Source organism: Ambystoma mexicanum, assembly GCF_040938575.1.
Source record: "Ambystoma mexicanum isolate Mex_15411 chromosome 12 unlocalized genomic scaffold, UKY_AmexF1_1 Mex_chr12_unloc.2, whole genome shotgun sequence".
Taxonomy (NCBI): Eukaryota; Metazoa; Chordata; class Amphibia; order Caudata; family Ambystomatidae; genus Ambystoma; species Ambystoma mexicanum.
In genome coordinates, this window is record NW_027182323.1 from 11,064,900 (window position 1) to 11,077,622 (window position 12,723).

General features: G+C 43.9%; 2 non-coding genes across 2 annotated transcripts; one reads left to right on the top strand and one right to left on the bottom strand.

Moving 5' to 3' along the window:
• Window positions 1-3,852: 3,852 nt before the first annotated feature.
• On the bottom strand, window positions 3,853-3,925 carry TRNAR-UCG (transfer RNA arginine (anticodon UCG)). Its single transcript has one exon. It is a non-coding gene; the product is annotated as a tRNA-Arg (tRNA).
• A 6,661-nt stretch (window positions 3,926-10,586) lies between these two features.
• Window positions 10,587-10,658, top strand: TRNAQ-CUG (transfer RNA glutamine (anticodon CUG)). The gene has a single exon. It is a non-coding gene; the product is annotated as a tRNA-Gln (tRNA).
• The last annotated feature ends 2,065 nt before the right edge of the window (window positions 10,659-12,723 follow it).

The window sequence follows — 12,723 nt, forward strand, 5'->3', positions numbered from 1 at the left end:
CCACCCCAGCACGAAAGGCTTAAATATGTATTCCTCCATTCGTATCCGTAGGGGAACGCGATTGTTTATACCATTTACCTAAACTGGCTTATTTTCTTGCCTTATACGTTGATCAATAGCTGATCTTCCTTTCAAATGCAGCAGTTTAATTGTTTTGCACTTTAGTTCAGGTTTTTTTCTTTCCATTGAAAATATTGTTTCGACTACCCACGAATTTCTAAGTTTATTATTCCTGCATTTGTTGCCAGTTACAAACCCAGAGTTGTCTATATTTGTCCTGTTTTTGTTATAGGGTTCAGTGTTATACTATACAGTCTGCAGGTGGCGCTACTGAGTCCTTGAAAACAGCTTCTTTTATATTAGTCCTCCTATTTAGTCCAACCCATGCAAACCCAATCTCTTTATTATACGCTAATTAGGAATAGGTTAGCGCAAACAGCGTAGATAAGAGAATGGCGAGTTGTGCATGGCTACCAGAAGCGCTGCTAGTAAGGGTCCCTGCCCTCCTGCCCCTGCAAGTGGGACGTTGAGTGATTGTGTTAGTGAGATACCTGTATTCCCGTACAATATCCATGTTTTCTCTTCTAAATAATAAAATCTCAATCATGAAAGGAGTCATTCTGGATTTTCCAGATTTGCTCATGAAATTTCACTGATTGGACGCTTGGCTATGCTTTTCTGCAAAAAGGTGAAATCTTAAACTAGAATTACAGTAGATAACAAAAATATGCTACTGCATGTACTTCTCCTTCTTGAACAGAGTATATTGAGGGACTGGAAAGTACTGTTCACGTGGTTCCATGGTGTAATGGTTAGCACTCTGGACTCTGAATCCAGCGATCAATCTCGGTGGGACCTAGTTTTTTGGAAAAAAAACATTTAACATAAAAATGTTATGTCGACTTAATGTTAACAGGACGTGTCTTGCTATTTTTACTTGCAAATGGTGGCAGAAGTGACTTGTGTGTTTGGAGACGGTACACATGGTACTTTCATAGTCTTTATTTAAACAGAGAAGGCGTTCCCAGGTTTCTGCAACAGAACTTCAATTTCTCTGCCTTTCATCTCTTAGTGTTCTCTCTGAGCAGCAGGTCAGCAAAGTATTCGGGAAACAGTTGCATAGCATCTAACATTCTGTGCTCATTAATCTTGCTTACTGTCCTAAATCTACGTCCTTGCTTACTGTCCTAAATGTAAGTTGATGACTCTCCCATGACCGCAGAATCCCTTTTTTCGGTGCATGTTTTATCGCCTGGAACTGACAGGGGACCCTCTATCTAATACCTCTTTTTTTTTAGATGTACTCTCTTTGTACCCCTAAAACAGTTCAATCACATTGAGCTGGTTATGTATCAAACTCCCACATAACCTATTTCCTCCTCTTATTTAATGTGAACCAGCAGACCTTGAGACTCGCCACTTCAAGGACTATATGTCTTCTCAGTCTTTCTTTCATATCCATGTATGTTGTTGTTGCTTTTACATGTTTTTCAGATTGACACCAATGGAATGTTATTACACGTTTAATTCACTGAAAAGGAAAACGGACAACTGGTTCAAGAAGTAAGAACCATTTGCTGAGTTTTCCCGCTCGTTACCGCGTGTGTCTTGGTTTTGCACGTGATGTGCATGAAAACATATGTGCCTATATAGTATGGTTATAATATGTAATATGTTGTTTTGGCAGCATCTCTAGAAACCATCTTAACATAAATCATGTTTCCCTTATATCTCCCATCTGCATTTCTCTTTGAAAGTCTTGATTTATTTTTCACTTTCCGGCAAATCATTACTAAAACACGGAATCTGTATGTTCCTGCAATGGACATAGATCCCTGCCAGCTGCCTTGCCTGTGCCCAGGACGAGAAAAGGTGCTTTGCTTCCCCTCACAATGGGTGGATGCTGCCGCTGTCCTTGAACTGATCAATAAGCTCAAATCCACTGGCTCAGCTGTGGCCCTGGAACAGCTTTTCCTTCAATGCCTTTAAGAGGCTCATCTGATCAACCCCATCTTTTCCGCTGGTTTGTCCCCCATATGAACACGGCAGGCGTTACCTTCATGCTTATAAAGAAACCAACACTGGACCCCGCCATACTGGCCTCTTATAGACTTATCTCCAGCCTTCTTGTAATATCTAACATGGTTCTATGTGAAAATGTCTGCAGGTAAATGTAGTCAGCAAAAAGTCATTTTAATAAAGTTAGTCATTCAATAAAAACTATGCCAGGTCTGAAAATGTTGCCAGTAAATAAGGTCACCAAAACACCTATTTTTAAATACACAAAAGCACAAGGCTGCAACCCTAAATATGAACTCCATTCCTAAACCGTCCCCTAACTCGAATTACACCACTTATCCTACCCTAAATTCTCACAGAACAGGAACCCTTCAGCACACGAATGCACTTTATTTGCATATTAGCGAATGCAAAATAAAGAGCAAATCAACAGTGAACCTGTCTCCAATACAATCACCAGGTCGCCACAAATTACACAGCCCTAGCCCTGACCCAAACCCTTCCTGTAATACTAACCTTACCTTAATTGCAACTCTAACACTTACCCTAATGATTACTTTACCCTAACCACTAGGTTTAACCTAACTGCTATCCTACGCCAACACCACCAGCCCTTTCCATCCTCTGTATCCATTTCTTTAACACTTCCCCAAACCAATACCCAAACCCTTCAGCTGACACAGAATCTCGTCTAACCACTAACCAAACCTGAACATATTTACTCTAACCCTAACCCCTATCCTTCCCCTAACCCTAAACCAGGCAATAACAAGCCCACTAAATACTCTTTTACCTAACAATTACTGTAGCAACACTACCAATTTTGGCTACTTTTCAGCTGCGTTTTTGACTACTTTTTGCTTGGCATCGTTTTCACTGCAGAGGTATTTTCACCACGACATTTTCACAGACTATTTTTGATGGCTATATTTTGTCGGGATACCTGTAACATGATGTGCTGGTTCTGTTGGAGCGCTTGGTGGCAGAAAATATGGCTGACCACCACATCCTGCTTTATTATGACATGACATGCAATTTGCAAATTGGAAGTATGTCAGGATGATGCAAAGTAGGAGTATACTGATGCTGTGAAAAGTCGGCATTTAGAGCTATTTTTAACTGGGCATGAATTGCTTTTTGTAGAGCCAGTTCAACATCCAGATGCATACTGGTCGCTGCACTGATGCCTTGAAAGCATTTCCGGAAACCTTAGTGAAGACACAATTACCACATTTGCTAAGGTAACATTACCAGCTTGAACACTCGTGCACATGTTGTTATTACACCGGTGGTAAAACAAGCAGCATGTTGTCATTGTGCTGGGGCTACAATGAGCAAAACTGTTGTAATGACAAGGTTTATGCTAAGCACCAGCGTAATGACAAAAGATGTGTTGGAATTAGGGCGCTACAAAACCCTTCATGTGCATCTCTTAGCTCCAGGCCTAACGCCGCAATGTTTGTGTTCGTGTTTTGGGTGCTTCCAACGGTGCGGATGTTAACGTTTCAGCACTGCAAACATGCAGCCATATTGTGTAATTTCACTGTCACTACAACCAGACAAATACCTTCCCTGCTCCTGCACTAGAGCAGTGCAAATTGGATGAATCTCCCCCAATGCGTGCCAGCACACACAACCCTCTTCCGACCTGAAGCCATACAATGGGCTGACAGTATTTCCTAAGCATTTGCACACGAATGGTGTTGAGGAGCATCTCATGGTCTTCTCTGTAGCCGGCTTTAGTTTCCAAAATATGACATCTGGATTTCCAGATGCGGACATCATCAACTTTTCCTATAAAAGCAAAGATAATTTAAATGTACAAAACGTCCCCGACCACGAAGGGACTCGAACCCTCAATCTTCTGATTCGAAGTCAGACGCCTTATCCATTAGGCCACGCGGTCCACTGGTTGCAACATCTGTATACTTATACAAATAGCGTCCTCCATCACATTGCATGTGCTATCTTGTCTGTCTATGAGGTTAGACCAGAGTCAATCCCCTCATTCTTTATGGAAGTGATATGTTGAACACATATTAAGATGAAGACCCATTTAAATATACAGCCCAGATCTAAAGTACAGGAACCAGTCTCTCACGCGTTTTACTTCTTTCTCTCTGTCTCGCTTCATCCCCGCCTGTCCCCAAATATTGTTCTCTCCTTTTCCGCCTGTATTCTCTCTATCCGTGGACTTCTGAGGCTGTGTCTTAATCGATGCAGCTCTCATGTTCATCTAATTAACTAAATAGATGAAGATGTGTCCTGGTCACCTGCATCACCACAAGCCACAGCGCCTTCCTTATGCACACTTATAAAAAAAAAAAGCAACACCAAAAACAACATACAGCCGCTTCCTAGATCCACAAGCTTATGAAAATGTGGGGGGTTGTGAGCTGGCAGAAGCAGCTTTAACGGAGTGACCATGCTAGGTCACAAGGGCCTGAGAGGAAGAGGAGGAGTAAGGGGAGAAAACATTAGTCAATAGACGGAGTTGAATGCAGACCCTTTAGGCCCAAATGCAACAACTGGCGACAAGCCATAAGTCCCACGCCGCGAGAGACGTCCACTGCACTCTGCAGTTCCTACGCGACTGCAGTCCGCAGTTCCACTTGACACTGACTGCAGTGGCGTCCCATGCCGGCATCCAGACTCCGAGGTCAGGATGGTCTGCGTTCCAACATTACTGTTCCGCTGTGATCCGCAACTCCGCTTGCCACCAGCACTGTGTGGCGTCCCGTGCCCTCATCCAGAGACCTAGGTCAGGAAGTCCACGTACACTCTGAGGATGTACTCTGCTCAGCTGTTTCCTTTGACGCAACAGGCCCGGCTGCATTGCCATACCTGTATCCGCCACAGAGGGGTAAGAAAAGATGAGAACATTAAAGGATAAAGGCAACCGGTAAACAGAAGGTGTGGACCAGGAGGTATTTGCATCACCGGGAGGCCTGGAACAGCAGCAAGATGGACGAGCAGCCAGCTGAGCAGCAAGCAAGGCAGAGTTCAAGCGCAAGGGCCACTTTCCTTTGAAAACCCCCACCATTCCCATTGCAGCTCCAATTCGACAAAGGTCCCCGGTGGGCAGAATGGGTGCAAGATTTCACCGATTTCATAGGTGCTGCAGGGTAAGAAAAGTCTCTGGCCATATCTGGCATGATCACAAATGTGTTGGGCAATGAGATGAACGGTAAAATAAAGACCATACCGTAAGAAGAAAGAACACCGTATGACACCCGTGTGGGGGCACTGAACAAGAAATTAATCATCCAGCCCAACAGCGACTACAGAAATTAATACACTGCCGTTTGCGAGCTTTGCTGATGATGAGTCTACTAGGCTGAGGGTGATAGAAGGGTGTACATCGTCTACATTCTGGAAGCAGTTGCTGAAGCAGCCGCTGACCATTGACACAGTCATTGAGCTGGCCAGAGTGCATGAGAGGGTAGATCTGCAGACCACAGCCATTGAAACACAGAAAAAGAAGACAGAGAAAGATGAAACGGTGGCTGCTCTCATGACACCAAGAGGGCCGGTCAACCGGTTCATGGGAGGACCAGTTACCTCGAGGGGGCCTACTCGATATCCATACCAACAAACAGGCAGTCAGCTAGACCACAACGGATATGTTTCAGATGCGGATTCGCATTTCCGCACACCGGAACATGCCCAGCAATTTGTGAGGCATGCTCCAAATGTGGAAGAGAAGGACACTTTCACACCGTGTGCCAAGAAGGCAGACCTTTTCTGACAGCAAGGCCACCACAGACAACCATGTGGAGACCATCAATGAGGGCTTCCCAACAAACAACATGGAGGATACCACGGCCATACTCGCAGATGCCACAAAGAGTGATCAGAGCGATGGAACCGGTTCTGAAATTTGAGGTGGCGACATACAAAGAAATACCACACTAGTACGTGGATTATGCTGATCCATACGAGAATGAATTTAAAAGCCACTGAGATAATGTGGAAATGCTACAGGAGTTTTATATAGACTACACAGACGAATATTTTAATCTAATGCAAGGGGACCAGGAAGCCGAGGAAGGCCCAAGGGTGATGATTGACATGGGGCCTGCTACACATTGCTTCCTCATGGACATTGGAGCAACAGTGAGCATCATGGGAGAACACAAATTTCTCAAAATGGGTGCTAGGAAGATACTGCAAAAGAGAAAGATCCAGGCTCAATAGCCATCCGTGTGGGTTGCACACCTCAGTAACTACACATCCATTCGTCAATTTCAACTGACACTCGCACAACGAGGACGCTCGGCCAACGCCACGATACACGTGATAAGAAGCCCTATAGATGGGTGGTCCCTGCTCAGTTACAAAACGGTGAAATCAATAGGACTCATGTATATAAACTGCCAAGATACAGAAGTGGTAAGGTGCGGTATGGGGCCCCGACAGCTAACGCACAGTGTGGCAAGATTATCACACAGACCCATTTCTAAAGAACAAGTGCGATAAACAAATACCGACCCTCTTCAAGGGACTGGGAAAATAGAAATGGAGCGTCAACTAGCTCCACATCGATGAAAAGGTGCGCCCAGTACCCCAACAGCCCCGGAGGGTTTGGTTTCATTTGCAACAGGCAGTGTCTCAGGAGGTTCAACAGCTGTAGCAAAATGAAATCATTAAGAAGGCGGTAGGGCCCACACCATGGATTTCACCCCTAGTGGTGGTTCCCAAGGAAGGAAGGCGCATCAGGATATGCTTCGACATGAGCGTAGCCAACACAGCCATCCAAGGAGAACGCCGCCGCAGACCAAAAATAGAGATATGATCGTGCAGCTTAACAGAGCCACAACAGTTTACAAGCTTGATCTATCTCAAGGATATCACCAGCTGGGACTGCATCCCTCATCCCATGTGATCATCACATATGCGACACATAGTGGCCTTTTTAGATATATATGCCTTAATTTCGGCATCTCTTCGGCAGCAGAGATGTTTCAGGAAGCCATCAGGTAAGTACTGTTATCGATAAAGACCGATTTTAATGACAGCGATGACATTTTCGTATACAAAACCTCACAGAATGAACACTATCAGGCACTTATGGTATGTGAAGCATTGCAAACGCCAGGCCTCACTCTAAATTTTGACAAATGCAACATAAAGAAAAAGAAGCTGCGATTCTATGGACACGCCTTTTCAGACGAGGGAACGAAGCCAGGCCCAGACAAGGTACGCACCATAACTGACCTAGTGGCACCCACAACGGTATCAGAGGTGAGGTCGACCCGTGGGTCCTTTTCAAGGCTATGTAGTATGGTCCAAAGCCCCCTATGGGGTCCTTAGTGGTATACTGCGATTGGTCCTGTGATTACAGCTGGGCTCTTGAGGGGCCCTAATTATTCGTTGTGCGCGGCGTTATTGCGTCCTGCTCTGTGTCGGCTGCCCTCATTTGGGACATAAGAGTCCACAATGTACCTATACAATAAGAAAACTTTTTCCAAAAAAGCCAACACAATAAGACAAAATAAAACAAAAACCTTTTGCACCGAGCCCAAAACATGAGAAAACTGCGTAGAAAATCTATTTCTTTTTTCAAAAACAAATGCGAGGTATCCTGGGGGGCAGGATGACAGTTTTGAAAGCTGGTTGCGATTGGGGTCATTTACCCTTGGGCTGTCGATCCTCCCCCTCCTCTGAGCCTAGGAGGCTTAATAGCTATTAGGCATTACTTTGGCCCATTAGATGCATCTTTCATCCCAATTCAGAGGATATTTAGTTTAACAAATAGATGCTAGTCCTTAGAGTTGTGAACCATCTAAAGGCTGGGCTGAGCAATAAAGTGTTTGTCTACGTCATAGGGATATATTGATTGTGTGTGGGCAGGCTTGTGTCCTCTGCCAGTGTATGTTTCCTTCTGTTGTAACATTAATGAGTGTTTGCTGGTAGATGGTCTGCTCTACAAGATGAGAACGTTTACAAGATCTTGCTGAAGGCCCCCTTTCCAATTGGTGCCCCAGACTAAATGTCAGTTTAGTGCTGCCTTATGCCTGCAACCTCCTCAATGTGCGAGTGCTTAAGCAATCCCAAGCAAAGGGCTGGGGCCACCCCTGCTCGCATCCATATGGGTGCACTTCACAGCACTTACAACTCTTTGAGAAGAAGTGCTGGATCATTTATCAAAATGCAGCACTTTATAAAGGATGGCAACCAAAACAACAATCTCTTGGCTAAGAAGCAAGTGTCCAGTCCTTTGGGCCACCTGGGCTGGTTAAGATTCCTTTCATATACTTTCTATGCTACTCTTCCATCACAGCCACCCCTCCTCTGATTGCCTGAGAAAGGCAAGCGTTGCTATGGCAAAGTGTCAGAAGAGGCCACTGAGCACAGCCCCTGAGCAAGTTAGGCTGAGAGCTAAATTGGCTCACAGCCTGCCAACCAACTTAGTCAGGAAAGTGAAATGTTTGCCCAGGGCATTCATATTTCACGCCGAACTTTAATTGAACCCGAGGTTTGTGTCTCCCATAACCCATAGCACTTCTTTTATGGCAATGCGTGGAGTGTCTCCCTTACTCCTTCCCTTCATCTCCCAATTCCAAGATCCCTGTTGCACATGGGATACAATGTATCTATTTGAGAGGGAGAGCAAAAGAGAGGGAGAGACACGGTTTGACAGTAGCAAAGTGAGAAAGTGAAATGGAAGCTCTCTGCAGACGCCAGTGGTAGGAGCACAGGAAGGACTCACATTTCTTTTGCCTTGTTTGGCATTTTTCATGTGCTGGTATAATTTATTTATTAAACATCAATATAGTACCTTCATCCAAGGCGTTGCACGTATTACAAAAAGTACAAAAATAAGGTAAACCACAACCAAGGCATGAAACGAGAGACGTCTAATGCTTTCTTTAGCCCTTCATGTCTTTTTCAGCCTTGCTCTGCCATGTGATGTTCTGCTAAATGTGGATTCCAGATTTTGTGCGGTCCTCACCCACCTGGACCATGGACTTTGACTGCTCTCTGCACTACATGCTCAAATTCTACTTTTCATACAAAACAGGCACACCAGCAAAGCCGCCCATGCATGTCATTTGAACACCCCTCCCAACCAATATCAAACATCAGAACACTGCACCTCTGCAACCAACTTACATACCACAACCCATGGCAGAACATCCCTTGGCACCACAGGCATATAAAGCACCCCTTCATGCAAAAACACCTTCATGCTTTTGGCACAGAACACCTGGCAACCGATCCACACATAGAGTGCAGGATACTTCCAGTGTGCATGCGTCAACACAAAAGCAAAGCCATCTTGCATTTCCCTCTTCTCCTCACTAATGTAACCCATCCCTCTCTCTAAGATCCTGCGGAGCCCCTGGAGACCATGCAAATGGCGCTGGATCGGGTATAAAACCCAGTAACATACCATAACCTTGATTTATGGGATCTGGGTCATCTGCCCCCGCAGTAAAACTGCTCGGGCCCCCGTTTTGTCTGTTCATTGACAACGGGGGCCCAGCCCATTTTTGTCCACCTCCTCCATTGTTAAGTATGCAGGGGACACCCCCGCAATCCCTGAGGCTACAGATACCTAACATGGGGAGCAGGGGACACCTCCAAACCCTGCTCCTCATGTTCCGGTATTTTGGCACCCAAATTGTTGGAAAAAATTCGAACTAATGGTAGTGACCGAATTGGGTCAACTCTACCATGCGATCAATATTTTCGGAACAATTTGGGTAATACCTCTTTAAGTGCATTGTGGGATTTATAGTGAACTAGCAGTGACATACGCTCACCTTCCCACCCCAGCACGAAAGGCTTAAATATGTATTCCTCCATTCGTATCCGTAGGGGAACGCGATTGTTTATACCATTTACCTAAACTGGCTTATTTTCTTGCCTTATACGTTGATCAATAGCTGATCTTCCTTTCAAATGCAGCAGTTTAATTGTTTTGCACTTTAGTTCAGGTTTTTTTCTTTCCATTGAAAATATTGTTTCGACTACCCACGAATTTCTAAGTTTATTATTCCTGCATTTGTTGCCAGTTACAAACCCAGAGTTGTCTATATTTGTCCTGTTTTTGTTATAGGGTTCAGTGTTATACTATACAGTCTGCAGGTGGCGCTACTGAGTCCTTGAAAACAGCTTCTTTTATATTAGTCCTCCTATTTAGTCCAACCCATGCAAACCCAATCTCTTTATTATACGCTAATTAGGAATAGGTTAGCGCCAACAGCGTAGATAAGAGAATGGCGAGTTGTGCATGGCTACCAGAAGCGCTGCTAGTAAGTGTCCCTGCCCTCCTGCCCCTGCAAGTGGGACGTTGAGTGATTGTGTTAGTGAGATACCTGTATTCCCGTACAATATCCATGTTTTCTCTTCTAAATAATAAAATCTCAATCATGAAAAGAGTCATTCTGGATTTTCCAGATTTGCTCATGAAATTTCACTGATTGGACGCTTGGCTATGCTTTTCTGCAAAAAGGTGAAATCTTAAACTAGAATTACAGTAGATAACAAAAATATGCTACTGCATGTACTTCTCCTTCTTGAACAGAGTATATTGAGGGACTGGAAAGTACTGTTCACGTGGTTCCATGGTGTAATGGTTAGCACTCTGGACTCTGAATCCCGCGATCCGAGTTCAAATCTCGGTGGGACCTAGTTTTTTTGAAAAAAAACATTTAACATAAAAATGTTATGTCGACTTAATGTTAACAGGACGTGTCTTGCTATTTTTACTTGCAAATGGTGGCAGAAGTGACTTGTGTGTTTGGAGACGGTACACATGGTACTTTCATAGTCTTTATTTAAACAGAGAAGGCGTTCCCAGGTTTCTGCAACAGAACTTCAATTTCTCTGCCTTTCATCTCTTAGTGTTCTCTCTGAGCAGCAGGTCAGCAAAGTATTCGGGAAACAGTTGCATAGCATCTAACATTCTGTGCTCATTAATCTTGCTTACTGTCCTAAATCTACGTCCTTGCTTACTGTCCTAAATGTAAGTTGATGACTCTCCCATGACCGCAGAATCCCTTTTTTCGGTGCATGTTTTATCGCCTGGAACTGACAGGGGACCCTCTATCTAATACCTCTTTTTTTTTAGATGTACTCTCTTTGTACCCCTAAAACAGTTCAATCACATTGAGCTGGTTATGTATCAAACTCCCACATAACCTATTTCCTCCTCTTATTTAATGTGAACCAGCAGACCTTGAGACTCGCCACTTCAAGGACTATATGTCTTCTCAGTCTTTCTTTCATATCCATGTATGTTGTTGTTGCTTTTACATGTTTTTCAGATTGACACCAATGGAATGTTATTACACGTTTAATTCACTGAAAAGGAAAACGGACAACTGGTTCAAGAAGTAAGAACCATTTGCTGAGTTTTCCCGCTCGTTACCGCGTGTGTCTTGGTTTTGCACGTGATGTGCATGAAAACATATGTGCCTATATAGTATGGTTATAAAATGTAATATGTTGTTTTGGCAGCATCTCTAGAAACCATCTTAACATAAATCATGTTTCCCTTATATCTCCCATCTGCATTTCTCTTTGAAAGTCTTGATTTATTTTTCACTTTCCGGCAAATCATTACTAAAACATGGAATCTGTATGTTCCTGCAATGGACATAGATCCCTGCCAGCTGCCTTGCCTGTGCCCAGGACGAGAAAAGGTGCTTTGCTTCCCCTCACAATGGGTGGATGCTGCCGCTGTCCTTGAACTGATCAATAAGCTCAAATCCACTGGCTCAGCTGTGGCCCTGGAACAGCTTTTCCTTCAATGCCTTTAAGAGGCTCATCTGATCAACCCCATCTTTTCCGCTGGTTTGTCCCCCATATGAACACGGCAGGCGTTACCTTCATGCTTATAAAGAAACCAACACTGGACCCCGCCATACTGGCCTCTAATAGACTTATCTCCAGCCTTCTTGTAATATCTAACATGGTTCTATGTGAAAATGTCTGCAGGTAAATGTAGTCAGCAAAAAGTCATTTTAATAAAGTTAGTCATTCAATAAAAACTATGCCAGGTCTGAAAATGTTGCCAGTAAATAAGGTCACCAAAACACCTATTTTTAAATACACAAAAGCACAAGGCTGCAACCCTAAATATGAACTCCATTCCTAAACCGTCCCCTAACTCGAATTACACCACTTATCCTACCCTAAATTCTCACAGAACAGGAACCCTTCAGCACACGAATGCACTTTATTTGCATATTAGCGAATGCAAAATAAAGAGCAAATCAACAGTGAACCTGTCTCCAATACAATCACCAGGTCGCCACAAATTACACAGCCCTAGCCCTGACCCAAACCCTTCCTGTAATACTAACCTTACCTTAATTGCAACTCTAATACTTACCCTAATGATTACTTTACCCTAACCACTAGGTTTAACCTAACTGCTATCCTACGCCAACACCACCAGCCCTTTCCATCCTCTGTATCCATTTCTTTAACACTTCCCCAAACCAATACCCAAACCCTTCAGCTGACACAGAATCTCGTCTAACCACTAACCAAACCTGAACATATTTACTCTAACCCTAACCCCTATCCTTCCCCTAACCCTAAACCAGGCAATAACAAGCCCACTAAATACTCTTTTACCTAACAATTACTGTAGCAACACTACCAATGTTGGCTACTTTTCAGCTGCGTTTTTGACTACTTTTTGCTTGGCATCGTTTTCACTGCAGAGGTATTTTCACCACGACATTT